Source organism: Struthio camelus, chromosome 10 (assembly GCF_040807025.1).
Source record: "Struthio camelus isolate bStrCam1 chromosome 10, bStrCam1.hap1, whole genome shotgun sequence".
NCBI lineage: Eukaryota > Metazoa > Chordata > Aves > Struthioniformes > Struthionidae > Struthio > Struthio camelus.
In genome coordinates this window covers 12264464-12276959 of record NC_090951.1, presented here as the reverse complement: position 1 = coordinate 12276959, position 12496 = coordinate 12264464, and the positions used below count along the sequence as shown (strand labels likewise).

Genomic DNA, 12496 nt, shown 5'->3' with positions numbered 1-12496 from the left:
CTAGTAAATGAATATGCTCTACAAGAATTTGTTTTGGCTTCTCTATGCTTTTATCTTCTGATGGCAAAGGACATTTTGAAATTTGTTTTTTCCCTCTCTATGGAGAATAGGAGAATAAATGACTTGGCACTTTCACACTGCAGTAAAGCACTCTTTAATTTAAAGAGTACTGAATAAATTCTGCCTCATCTCTTCGGAAGTGCACTGTACTTTCAAGGCTTTACGTGTTATCTTGCAATAATAATAACAAGAAAACAAATCTTCCATATAAAACAAAGCAATGAAAGTGCATCAGTTTCCAGTGCTGGCTGGTAACTCTATGTAGTGTATTTTTAGGCCTCTTGTGAAAAAAGGCAACATAATACAACTTTTGCAAGCTGTTTCTCTTGGCAGCTGGCATTTCCATTTTCAGTGTAACTCAAAAGGCTAAAGTGACTGACACCACTCTTAACTACAGTTAAACTCTTACCGTAGCTGCTGCTGCCACTGCAGAGTTCTGCTTTCATGTTGCTGCTAGCACAGGGAGTTTCAGAAGAATCCTGGATTGGCTTGGATACAAGTCTAGCAGGGTACTACAAATAGAAATAGCAGAAGAAGGTAGTAGAGTAAAAATATGCAGTGTTAGCTCATGGGTGGAGAAGCAGTGCAGACAGGAAGTCAATGAAAGGGATAGGCAGGCTGTTGCTTTCTGCTACTTGTAATGGTTTTGAATGTGCTCCATTTCCAAATCCCTGACAAAATTCCCAGTCACTTGAACCTTACTTCCTGCTTTCATATTAACATTTGAAGCCATTCTGGATATAAAGACAACCACATTAGGAAAGAGAATACTTGCTTTTAAACCTGCCCTTTCAAAGCCACCCCACACATTACATAATAGTTCACACGGTCACCACATTATAAAGTTTCATCTCACAACAGGTACAGTGGGGCTGAACAAAGAACCGTGTATTTAAACCTCTCTGACCTTTGGGATATGTGTTTGCACTCTGGGCTCAGTCCATTCATACAGTGGCCCACATCCGAAAATCTGGGTGCCTGCAGCAAGGTTTTGTTTATGCATCTAACAGCCTGGTTTTTCCAGGTGCAGACCACGTCCAGTTCCTACTGACTCCTGCAGCACTCGTCACTAACATTTAGGCATCTGAATATGGATTTAGGAGCCTAACTTCTGGCACTTGTGGTGGAAAACTTTAGCCAATAAGACTGCACAATCCTATTACCATGACAGCTCGGGAATGTGAGAACTCAGCAGTTTGGAATAAGGCGCCACATTAAAAATAGATTAAACTGAAAACAGCCCTTACGGCCTAAGGCGCCTAGGACAAGCGTCTGCCAGCTGAAATGCCTTGTAGGTAACTGTTCATAGTGAATCAGGTGCTGGCTGAAGGTGCCCCCAGTTGCCTCAAGACACAGACAGATTTTTTTTTCCAGAGATACTGTGTTTTTTTCTAGCACCATATGAAACTCAGCAGCTCCGACCCTGAGGGGATCCATGCAAACCTCCTGCTTGCTTTGGTTCTCATGGCACTCTCATCCACTCAGTTTCACTTTGAATATCAGGCTCACAAACCTCAAAAGTCAGTTTAAAGTGATAAACTTTGCCAAGCATGGGCTCTAGCTATAGAGTAGGATTGTACTCCCCCTTTCTTTTAATGCAAGAAACATTCTTTTAAGGTAAGAAACAACGGAGAAACCAAGTTTCCCAGTTCTAACCCATGAGAAATATGATCAGCATCCAGTGCAAGGTGTTGGAAGGACCTATTTCCTGGTCCGTTTGCAGCCTGAGGGTGAAACAAAGGGTGAGCTTGTTTTCCCGGCTGGTGGCCTCCTGCTAGCCAGGGACAAAAATCACTTGTGCCTTTGGTTCTCTTAGATCTGCCCAGCAGTGACCACAGGGATTTGCTGACCTGCCGGTGGGCACTTACAAGAGTCGATGGGGTTGCATTTCAGTGGCTCCCTGCTTTCCTCTCTGAAAGCTCCCAGAGGACAGTGATGCTTTTATGCTCAATATATGCTGTCATTTTTGCATTATATCTTTTTTTGGAAGTAACTTCATAAAAGAGCAAAACAAAACAAAACCCCAAACCCCAAAATCCAAACCCCAAAGAAAGCTGAGGAGTGCTGCAGACATCACAAATGAATGACTGCTCCTTCAGTTGACATGGAGTCAAAAGCCATAGCCCTGCCTGCTTTACAATAGTGATGGGCCATAGAGTGGTTATTGGTCACTAACATTACTTGCTCAGATTTTAGCTCTTTTTCTTCCCCAGTCCCATGGTGTGGTGAGGCCTTGATGGAGGCTTTTGCTGCTGCATCAGCATTTGTGGCATAAAATAATTGTGACAACAGAGCAAATCTTTGGATTCCACTGCTGGGTTGCTTAAGCGCATATAAGACCAAGCACAACCCCAGCTTCCCACTGTTCTCCTCCTCAGAGTTCAGTCCTTCCATGCCTGATTCATGCAGCGGGCACACACTGACAGCATGGATTACAGTCTTGTATAAAGACTGACAAATGACTTGCGCAAAGCGGACTGGATGTGTTCGCATGTAATGGCTCAGTGTGCAAGCATACACCATCCAATTTCATCTTCAGCTGAGTACAGTAACTCACCAAATATTGCATTGCACTTGACAGATTAAGAAACCTTTTGTATTTTATTAGGTTTAATTCCCCGCATATCTCTCTACACTTCATTTTCCCTGTAAGATTTGGAAATGCCTTACAACAACAGGATCAAGAAAAGAACAATATCTACCAGGTATGTGAATGACTAACTCTGCTGCAAAAACAATGCCCAAACCTTTTGGGGGGGGGGGGGGTTCAGAGAAATTCTGTTTCTGTAGGATACAGGTGATCTCAAAGCATCATTGACTGGGTTTCAGTGGAATAAAGAAAACCAGCTAAATGACAGATGGGGATAAACATCCCCCAGACCCTGGGCTTTTCAGGGACTTCCCCTATTCCCCCACTTTACATGCCCCCCCTACACTTGAAGTTCTAGAAGTCACCTTTTCTATACATAACTTTAAAAATTTACACTAGGCTTTATAATCCTAAAATACCTCTATGGCACACTGCCATGCTTGCAAGACGTGGGTGGAAAAGCTGTCAGCATAGCGGAAAAAATATTCTGCTGAAACTCAAATCTTTGCAGAAAGAGCTGAGTCATTCTTTCGCAGTTAAGGTAGTCCAGGCTTGTTACCCTCGCCTGTGTGTTTGGATCGTGTCTGGCATGCGCAACCATTCTCTGACTACCACAGACTGCACTACACCTCTAAACAAGGACCGTGCTGGAAGCGCCAGGCTGACTTACCTCGCACAGGTGTATCGTCCACTCATATAAACGGATGCTGACCAGCCTGGGGACTCAAAGCCTTTGAGTACCTACAGCAACACAGGTAGCTTTGCACTGCCAATTCCTGTACATCAGCTCAGCTCTGGTAAGCAAGACGATCCTCACCAATATTGCCAGCTTATGATTTGATCACAGTTCTCAAGGCAAATGATGTTTTCCTCAGCTCCTGAAAATTAGTACTTGTTTATTAAAAAGCAAGAACATAGTGAACAGCTTGAAAACCTAACTCAAATGCACAAAGCTAAGAGGGGAAGACAAAAAAAAAAAAGGAAAAAAGATCCCCTCATTTATTATTCTTTTTTTTTTTTTTTTTTTTTTTAAGTCTCCTGACTTTTTTTAAGTCACTGTTATTGTTTTGGCTGGGAAGAGGGAGCTGCCTATGAGCCATTTATTACCACATAAAATGACTGAAATTGTAAAGGTCTACAAGTCATAACTATCAACTGATTACAGACTCTACTACTGTTGTGAAATATGAAATCTATAAAGCTCATTTTGAAAGGAACTCTAGTACAGCCTATACATTTGCATTCCCCAAACTGTAAGTACAACATAATTCAGCTTGAAAATCTTTGATTCTTCAACCTGCATTTTAATTAGAATGCAAGATTTACCTGAAAAATTATGTTTGTGTGTCCAGATCAGAAGAGTCTACATGCATGCCAAAAAGTGCTTAATTTGTATGGCAATAATGTGCCAGATTTTCAGCATGCACAAATAATTTTCATATGAACTGCAGCAACAATATATGCTGATTAGCTGCAACATACACATGCAGCCGTGCAAGTGCTATCATTGGGATTCACAGTTGCTTACGGTGCAAATTTGCCACCGTAAGATGGCAATATCAGAAGTAACTTTTGCATTTTAAACCTTATAATGACAAGCACACTCTAACAAATCTTCTGTAAAGCTTATTTGCCAGTTTTGTGTTATGTGCTAATATAATAGCTAGTAGCTGGTTTAACTTGGCATCTGAGGGTTGCCCAGCAACACGACAAGAGGCAACGGGCAGAAACTGAACCACAGGACGTTCCATCTGAACCTGAGAAAAAACTTCTTCACTGTGAGGGTGACAGAGCATTGGAACAGGTTGCCCAGAGGGGTGGTGGAGTCTCCTTCCCTGGAGATATTCAAAACCCGTCTGGATGTGATCCTGGGCAATATGCTCTAGGTGACCCTGCTTGAGCAGGGAGGATGGACTAGATGATCTCCAGAGGTCCCTTCCAACCTAAACGATTCTGTGATTCTGTGATTCCTCTTCCAGTGGCCTCCCAATATTCTATATTGTACATCATAAAAGGGTGCCCAGATATACACATCCCAAACTCAAACTGTTCTCCCACTGCATGCACTGGAATTATGGGTGGGACACTGGTAATGGAAGAAATGCAAGAGAAGGATTCCCCTATGTTCCAAAATTTTCTGAAACTTTTCTTGTCATTCTCATATTTCACAAAACCCAGCAGTCCTCCAGCAAGAGCACTTTGCTTTTCACGGGAAATGACTCTGACTGGGGCCAAAATATGCTTTTCTAAACAAATAGATTATGTTATATAGCATGAAAGCTAAAAAAAAAAAAAAAAAAGTAGCCTCAGCATGCCTACTCCCCATCTGCCATCATCGAGAATACACATACACCAGCTTTGGCTGAATACAGTTTCAACCGCTAGGCCCTTAAACAGTAGTTGTTAAACAGCTTTCTCTCTCATGGGCCCACTCTCTCCTTTTCCTGTATTCCTCTTCTTGGATGATTTGTTTCAGTCCAGTTAAAGTCAATGAGAATTTTGCTGCTGGCAGAAGCAAACTCTAAACGTCCTCACTTCTATGTCCTAACTGCAGCCTGTTGCTTCCTCTCTTTGCTAACTTTCCCTCAGTATTACATTTTCTTCCAAATACAGATCTCCTCTTCTCCAGTCCCGACAGCCTTGTTCATGCTTCTGCTTGCTGGGGATTGCTCTGTAAACTGGCCTGCAATGACCTCCACTGCGGCACCATACTGATGAAGGAGAAAGCTACTCTTTTAGATCTCATTTGAGCACATTTTGCCCACATGGCAGCACTGGAGATGGCATTGCTAGGCACGGTGCTCATCTGCTCAGCCCCTCGTCCTCAGTGAGTCTAAAGCACAGTTGTCTTCTGACTGCTGCGGAATGAACCAGCATGTCTAAGTCCTGTCAGACCTAGGGCACCAGCGGAGGTTATATCACTGCCAGCTGCATGATCTGCAAAAGAGCAGCCACATCAGAACATGAACGTTCTCTCTAGCAGCAGCATAGCCAAGAAAGAAAAGGCAGACACAACTCACTGTCTCTCCAGGAAGGTCTCTACAAGTCAATCGACATTGCCCAGTGAAATAAATCAATGAAAAGAGACCTATAATCCATACTGGGCCATGGAGCAGGCATCTTGCACAGAAGCATCTAAGCCTTTAAAAAATATTCCTCAGTTATAAGCAAGAAATACAAATACCAATATATATACTGTTCAGATGAGCCCCAAAATGTTTTCATTATTTGAAATCTTCTCCCATTGGCTCCTGAAAGGGAAGAAGCAAATTTCACTCAGTGCAATAAATATATGAAACTCCCTCAGTCCGTTGCTCGTGAACTCTTGCAGGAATAATTCAGGTCACTGACATAACACTGAGGAATATATCCAGCTACTGAACAAAGTACATACACAGTAATGTCAGGAAACATCTGTCACTATTTAAAATTCTAAGGAAATAATCCATATAAAAAGTAGCTAAAAAGTTACAGTTGTAATACTCATGGCTAAAAAAAGAGTCAGATTGCCTATGTCTTTTGGTAATCAAATTACAAAATAAATTATATGAACTAAATTAAAAATGTGAATGACATTCTTTGACTACTATATAGACTAGGTCTCATGAAACATCCACTTGGATTTTCCCTTAGCAAAGGCCACTTTTTAAATTTTACGAAAAGTCTAAATGCCAGTTTGCACCATTACGAATCAACAACAAATATTCAATTTCAGCTTGACTGTCAGCAGTATTTTAGCTAAACTGGCAAATCAATAAAAACGTGAAAGTAACTTTTTAAAAGTTAGTGAACATAGTTCTCCAGTCCACCAGTCTCTGCATGAAACTGGACTCTGTTCCAGTAAGGAGAGTTAAAACTTAATAAATAAATGACAAGATAATGAAAATAAAATGCATATGTGACAGGGAAGACAACATGCTTGTATGACAAAGCTATGTGATACTTGGTTATGAGCAGCAAGTTTGGCATTCCGCCCTGATTCCACAGTTACTGGCTGGGGTGTACTTACTGGTAGCTGTGCGTGCAGTCTCCTCTCCCCGAGGGACTTCAGTGCAAATCACATGGGGGATGCAATAAATATTAGTAGCCCAAGATTCAATTCATTTGGTTCTTCAGACAAATCTACAGCCAGATGTATTAGAAACTGTGGAAGGGATATCTGGACTGAGAAAATCGACATACAAAAGTTTCCCTGTATTCAAGAATGTTCTGAAACATTTTGAAGCGTTTATTCAATCAAGAGCTTCCCTGACTCCAATGGGATTTTGACAGAAAAAGTGGGTGAATGTCTGAAGAGGGGTTAATTCCTAAAGGTAGCTCTTCTGTATCATGTAAATAATGAGAAATCACAAAAACACTGCTCAGAAAAGACAGCGGGCTAATCCCTCTCTACAGTCACTTGCTACTGACTCTCTGTGAAGTTGCATCCAGAAAAACTTCCATTACTGCCTACTAACGAGCATCCTAGCATTTTAAGGGAGAAATCAGTTCACCAGACTAATAAAGGAAGGAATAATATCTAAAACCAGCACAAGGGAAGATCTTAAATCTCTCTGTTGACTGGGAACAACTGTTAACATACAAGTTGTCCCCTGCTAGACCAAAAATACAGTCAGTGCAGGTAACCAAAGCCAGCTTCTACAGCATGGGCCCAATCCTGTTCCCACTGAAGTCAGTGGCAGAACTCCAACCTGTTTAATGGGAACAGCAACAAGCTTTCTATCTACTTAATATATATGAGATACGCATCTCTTCCTTGACATATTTTGGGCTCAAAGCCATTGGCTGACACTTGTTTGGTTCTCTGTATGTACATGACTCATGGGATAATATAATGCCTGATTTCCATTCTGCCAGACCTGTCTTTCTCAGTGGTTAACTATTAATTTGGGAGGCAAGATGCAATACTGCAGTAAAATAGGACGGTGTTAAACTAGGCAAAATGCACTTAAATATTGAGAGTAAGTGAATCAGATTCCTTTTTGTGAAGGCTCCCTTCCAGCTGATGATAAACCCACATACCTCTTAAGACATGGGGCCGTTGTTCCTGCAGAGTGAGTTTTTTGTGGAACTCCACCAAACTGCAGAGCAGGCAATGTAATGTAAATGCATCGCCTTTACCCCACCAGGCTCAAGGAGAAACCTGTAGTGGAACAGACATAAAAAGTCTTCATTTCCAAGAGTTGATTTTTTTCAGCACATTGAAACACAGATATCTCAGTGCAAGTTGCATGTGTGTGTGTGTGTATGTGTGTGTGTGTATGTGTGTGTGTATGTGATTTCATATGTATAAACAAGGATTTCATTACCATGGAAGAAAGAGAAAGCCAGAACCAGAGATGTCACCTTATTCAGTCATCACTATTTTGGCTTAATCTATTATAACAAGAGAGGGCACTGGGCCTGTTCCTTTAATCAATTAGACCTCTGCCATTGTTTTCAGCAGAAGCATGCTCAAACCAAGCGAGCGCAGTGTTGGGAGGCACCTGTTTTCTCCTAACAGCGAAGCATCTTCCGCCACCCGCTTTCAGGGTGGAAGTTGGCGTGAAGCACTCCAAAAGCTGTTTCCTATCCTCCAGCCACCTGCAGCAGGTGGATAAGGCAGGCAGGCTCCTTGAGGGTAATTTGCCTGTTGTGACAGGAAAAAAAAACCAAATCACTGAGAAATCCTCACATCCCTCCCCCCCCGACCCACTCTCTGCTGCAGGACTTTGTTATGGTCATGAGCAACGTCTCAACTCTGTACACAGTGCTGGCAGACAGCTACTCCCTTCCTCCCCGCACCCGTTTGGACATGTGATTACTTGCTTGGCCTCTCAGTCACTGTGCCTCCACGTCCCCAATCCCACCTCGGGGACTGACGAGGGCCAGGGTGGAGAGGGAAGGATTGCACAGGCGCACTCATCATTTTGTGTCAGGACGGGCAGATGCCGGTAGCATTGTAGCAGCACTGCCTATAAAAGAAATAGGCTCAGTAGGAAACTTTCAAAAAGCCACCGCACCGCTGTGAGGACGAATGCCTCTGAGCAGGAACACACCCAGAGCATCCTCCCAGCGCCGGGGCTGCTCGAGCCCGTGCCCAAGTCCAGATAAAGAGCCCTGGTGCAGAGAAGGTGTGTGCAGGGAGAGGAGTGGGAGCACGGCAGCACGGCCTGCCCTTGCCCGCAGGCACACCATGCATACCCCCTGCGCGCCGCCCTGCTCGGCACCAGCGCGGGCCTCCATCGCTTTTCACAGCAGAGCGCATAAAAAATCCTTCCCATTATCTAGCTATTCATAACGCATGTCTAAATACTATTGAAACAGCCTGGTTCATACGTCGCTACAAGGACAGGGCTTGGGGGTCACACACAGCATTCCTCCATTCACGGAAATAACGCTGACAAATGTTCTTGCACTACTTGTCAGGTCACCTTTACAACAGGAATCAGGCATCCAACCTGAGTTAATGCCACTCCATGCTTTCTTCTCCGTACTCACGCCAGACTGCCGTTCCTGCCGAAGCGAACCCGTTCACCGAGAGGGGAGGCACACGGACCTTGCAGCACGCCGGGCTGCCCGCCTCTCACAGCAGTTACCCCGCAGGGGCTACGCCTGCAAACTACAGCACTCTGCGCCAGCGACAAAAATCATCCTGCAAACTATAGCACTCCGCGTTGGTGACAAAATCATCCTCTTCGGGGTGAAGTTCAGCCCATGTTCTGGGGTTTCCCAAATGCAGGAAGTCTGACAGCATAATTTGTGGCAGTAAGGGAGTGCTTTCACGCTCACCTGGGGAAGGAGGGGAATAACTGGAAAGAACAAAACAAAACAAAACAAAACAAAACAAAACAAAACAAAACACCACGTCTCTCCTTCCAGAGCTGGAATACTCACTCTGGCCCTGTGGTTACAGCAAACACCCTAAGCACGCAGCGGTGAGAACTTTTCCAGCAGAGCAATGGCTTGAAGGACTCACCTAAGGCTCAGCCTAGGGCTAGGGTTGAGGGGAAAGGAAGCCATGCACAGCAGTGGGAGAGGGGCTGCCAAAGCAAAATGCAGGCCGCAAAGAGCACCGTGCTGCGCGAGCGGCATGGCTGGGCAACGCAGGGGGCTTTGGCTATGCTCAGCCTATGGTTCGGGTTGGGGTTAGGGTTATGGAAAGCTGCTCGCTTTGGCACTGTGTTCAAGGTAAGTATCTCTAAATGCTTCCCTGCTATCAACTCCACAATATCCCATGGCACGCTGCGTTTATATAACTATTGAAACACCTATGCGGTAGATAGGCGATCTTAATTTTGCATCATGGAATGGTTGAGTCTTCAGCCGCTATAGACCTATTTAATCTATAGTCCATTTAAATTAATGAGAAAAATCTGCTTTGTTTGAGGCCATAAATGATTTGCTGAAACCACACGCACACACGGTGAGTCACAGCTCAGAACATAACTCAAATGATCGGGACTGTATTCTCATGCTCTAACCACCAGATTACAGTCCCTCCCACATATACCCTGCAATAATCTCGGCTCAGATGATAACAGCATTTCCCCACTTTACATGTTGGATGGCATTACTAAGTACAACACATCATACGCTACAGGAGCACAGCTTTACAGGGCCGGGGGAGAGGAAACATGAGTAAAAGTCATTTTTGCTGGACACCAGTAGAGCTTAACTCTACTAGTTCCCAGGCCCCGGCTTTAAATCTAACTGAAAACCAAAATCTTTAATCCTGATTCATCTTTTACACATCCCATGCTGTGAGCACTCACAGACCGACTGCCATGACAGCTTTTGGTCGACCAACCTTACCCTTTCTCAGCTCAGGAGAACAGATGTTAATGCACTCGCAGCTGCTGTCAGGACGGAAACCCTTCCTGGAGGTGGTGAGGGTACTCTGCGCACCCAAAATTGCGCCTGAACTGGGATGTTGCTTCACGCCTGTGGGCACAGCATAGGTTAGAGTGAAACTTGAACTAGTACAACCATATTCAACCAGATTTGGGAGTTTTTATGAGGATACGTGTGGGCTTACGGCCCAGGTATCACTGCCTCAGACACTTGTGCGTTCAAACCTGTCTTTTAGGCTTGTCCGAATTCTGTTATCACCGTGTGCTGGGACGCTCCAGTACCGGCAACAGCGACGGGGAGCCACGCTGCCGGTGGACACTGGGTGGGGAAATAACGTCACCGGGGGCCAGCAGCCACTGGCGCGAGCGGCCCATGCCAGGTCAAGCCGACTGCCTGGCCAAGCTGTGGCCGAGGGGGCCAGGGCTGGCGGGGGTCAGGGGCTGCTGGGGGTCAGGGCTGGCGGGGGCCAGGGGCTGGCGGGGGCCAGGGCTGGCGGGGGCCAGGGGCTGGCGGGGGCCAGGGGCTGGCGGGGGCCAGGGCTGGCGGGGGCCAGGGGCTGGCGGGGGCCAGGGCTGGCGGGGGCCAGGGGCTGACGGGGGCCAGGGCTGGCGGGGGTCAGGGCTGGCGGGGGCCAGGGCTGGCAGGGGTCAGGGGCTGGCAGGGGCCAGGGCTGGCAGGGGTCCAGGGCTGGCAGGGGTCAGGGGCTGGCGGGGGTCAGGGCCGGCAGGGGCCGGGGGCTGGCGGGGGTCAGGGCTGGCGGGGGTCAGGGCTGGCGGGGGCCGGGGGCTGGCAGGGGCCAGGGCTGGCGGGGGTCAGGGGCTGACGGGGGCCAGGGGCTGACGGGGGCCAGGGGCTGACGGGGGTCCAGGGCTGGTGGGGGCCAGGGGCTGACGGGGGCCAGGGGCTGACGGGGGCCGGGGACTGACGGGGGCCGGGGACTGGCGGGGGTCAGGGCTGGCGGGGGTCGGGGCTGGCGGGGGTCGGGGCCGGCGGAGGCCAGGGCTGGCGGGGGTCGGGGGCAGATGGGGGTCAGGGCTGGCGGGGGTCAGGGGCTGATGGGGGTCCAGGGCCGGCGGGGCCCGGGCTGGCGGGGGTCAGGGCTGGCAGGGGTCAGGGCTGGCGGGGGTCAGGGCCGGCGGGGGCCGGGGGCTGGCAGGGGTCAGGGCTGGCAGGGGTCAGGGCTGGCGGGGGTCAGGGCTGGCGGGGGCCAGGGCCGGCAGGGGCCGGGGGCTGGCGGGGGCCAGGGCCGGCGGGGGCCAGGGCCGGCGGGGGCCGGGGGCTGCTGGGGGTCAGGGCTGACGGGGGTCCAGGGCCGGCGGGGGTCGGGGGCCGGCGGGGGTCAGGGCTGACGGGGGTCAGGGCTGGCGGGGGTCCAGGGCCGGCGGAGGGTCCAGGGCCGGCGGAGGGTCCAGGGCCGGCGGGGGTCCAGGGCTGGCGGGGGTCAGGGCTGGCGGGGGTCCAGGGCCGGCGGGGGTCCAGGGCCGGTGGAGGGTCCAGGGCCGGCGGGGGTCAGGGCCGGCGGGGGTCCAGGGCCGGCGGGGGTCAGGGCCGGCGGAGGGTCCAGGGCCGGCGGGGGTCAGGGGCCGGCGGGGGCCAGGGCTGGCGGGGGTCAGGGGCTGACGGGGGTCCAGGGCTGGTGGGTGTCAGGGCTGGCGGGGGTCAGGGCTGGCGGGGGTCAGGGCTGGCGGGGGTCAGGGCTGACAGGGGTCCAGGGCCGGCGGGGCCCGGTCTGGCGCCCCGCGGCGGGCGGTGGTAACCTTACCTGGAAGCGCGGCCCGAGCCCCAGGGCCGTCACGGCGCCGGCCGGGCAGGGGCTGCTGAGGGCCGACCCGCGGGGCCGCCCCCGCCCCCGCCCCCGGCCCGGCCCGGCCCGGCCCGCCGCCCGCCTCCCCCCGGGCCCGGCAGGAGCCGCCGGGCGGGGCCCGAGCGCCCTATCGCCGCCGGCCCTCGCGCCGCCTCCCCCCGCCGCCGCCCCGGCCCCGGCCCCGGCCCCGGCGGGGGAGGCGGGAGGCG

General features: G+C 49.5%; 1 long non-coding RNA gene across 30 annotated transcripts in view; it reads right to left on the bottom strand.

Moving 5' to 3' along the window:
• LOC104146377 (uncharacterized) overlaps window positions 1–12342 on the bottom strand; it is a 34680-nt gene extending 22338 nt beyond the window's left edge. For 14 of the 30 annotated variants that reach the window (XR_011143150.1, XR_011143149.1, XR_011143131.1 and 11 more), the window contains exons 1-8: window positions 12246–12342; window positions 10708–10801; window positions 10445–10573; window positions 8455–9421; window positions 8137–8279; window positions 7673–7793; window positions 3321–6794; window positions 470–572 (exon numbers count right to left, since the gene is read on the bottom strand). This is a non-coding gene — a long non-coding RNA (uncharacterized lncRNA). Of the gene's footprint in view, window positions 1–469; window positions 573–3320; window positions 6815–7672; window positions 7794–8136; window positions 8280–8454; window positions 9422–10444; window positions 10574–10707; window positions 10802–12245 lie in introns of all 30 variants that reach the window. The other 16 variants (XR_011143157.1, XR_011143160.1, XR_011143139.1 and 13 more) reach the window with 16 other exon arrangements.
• Window positions 12343–12496: the final 154 nt, after the last annotated feature.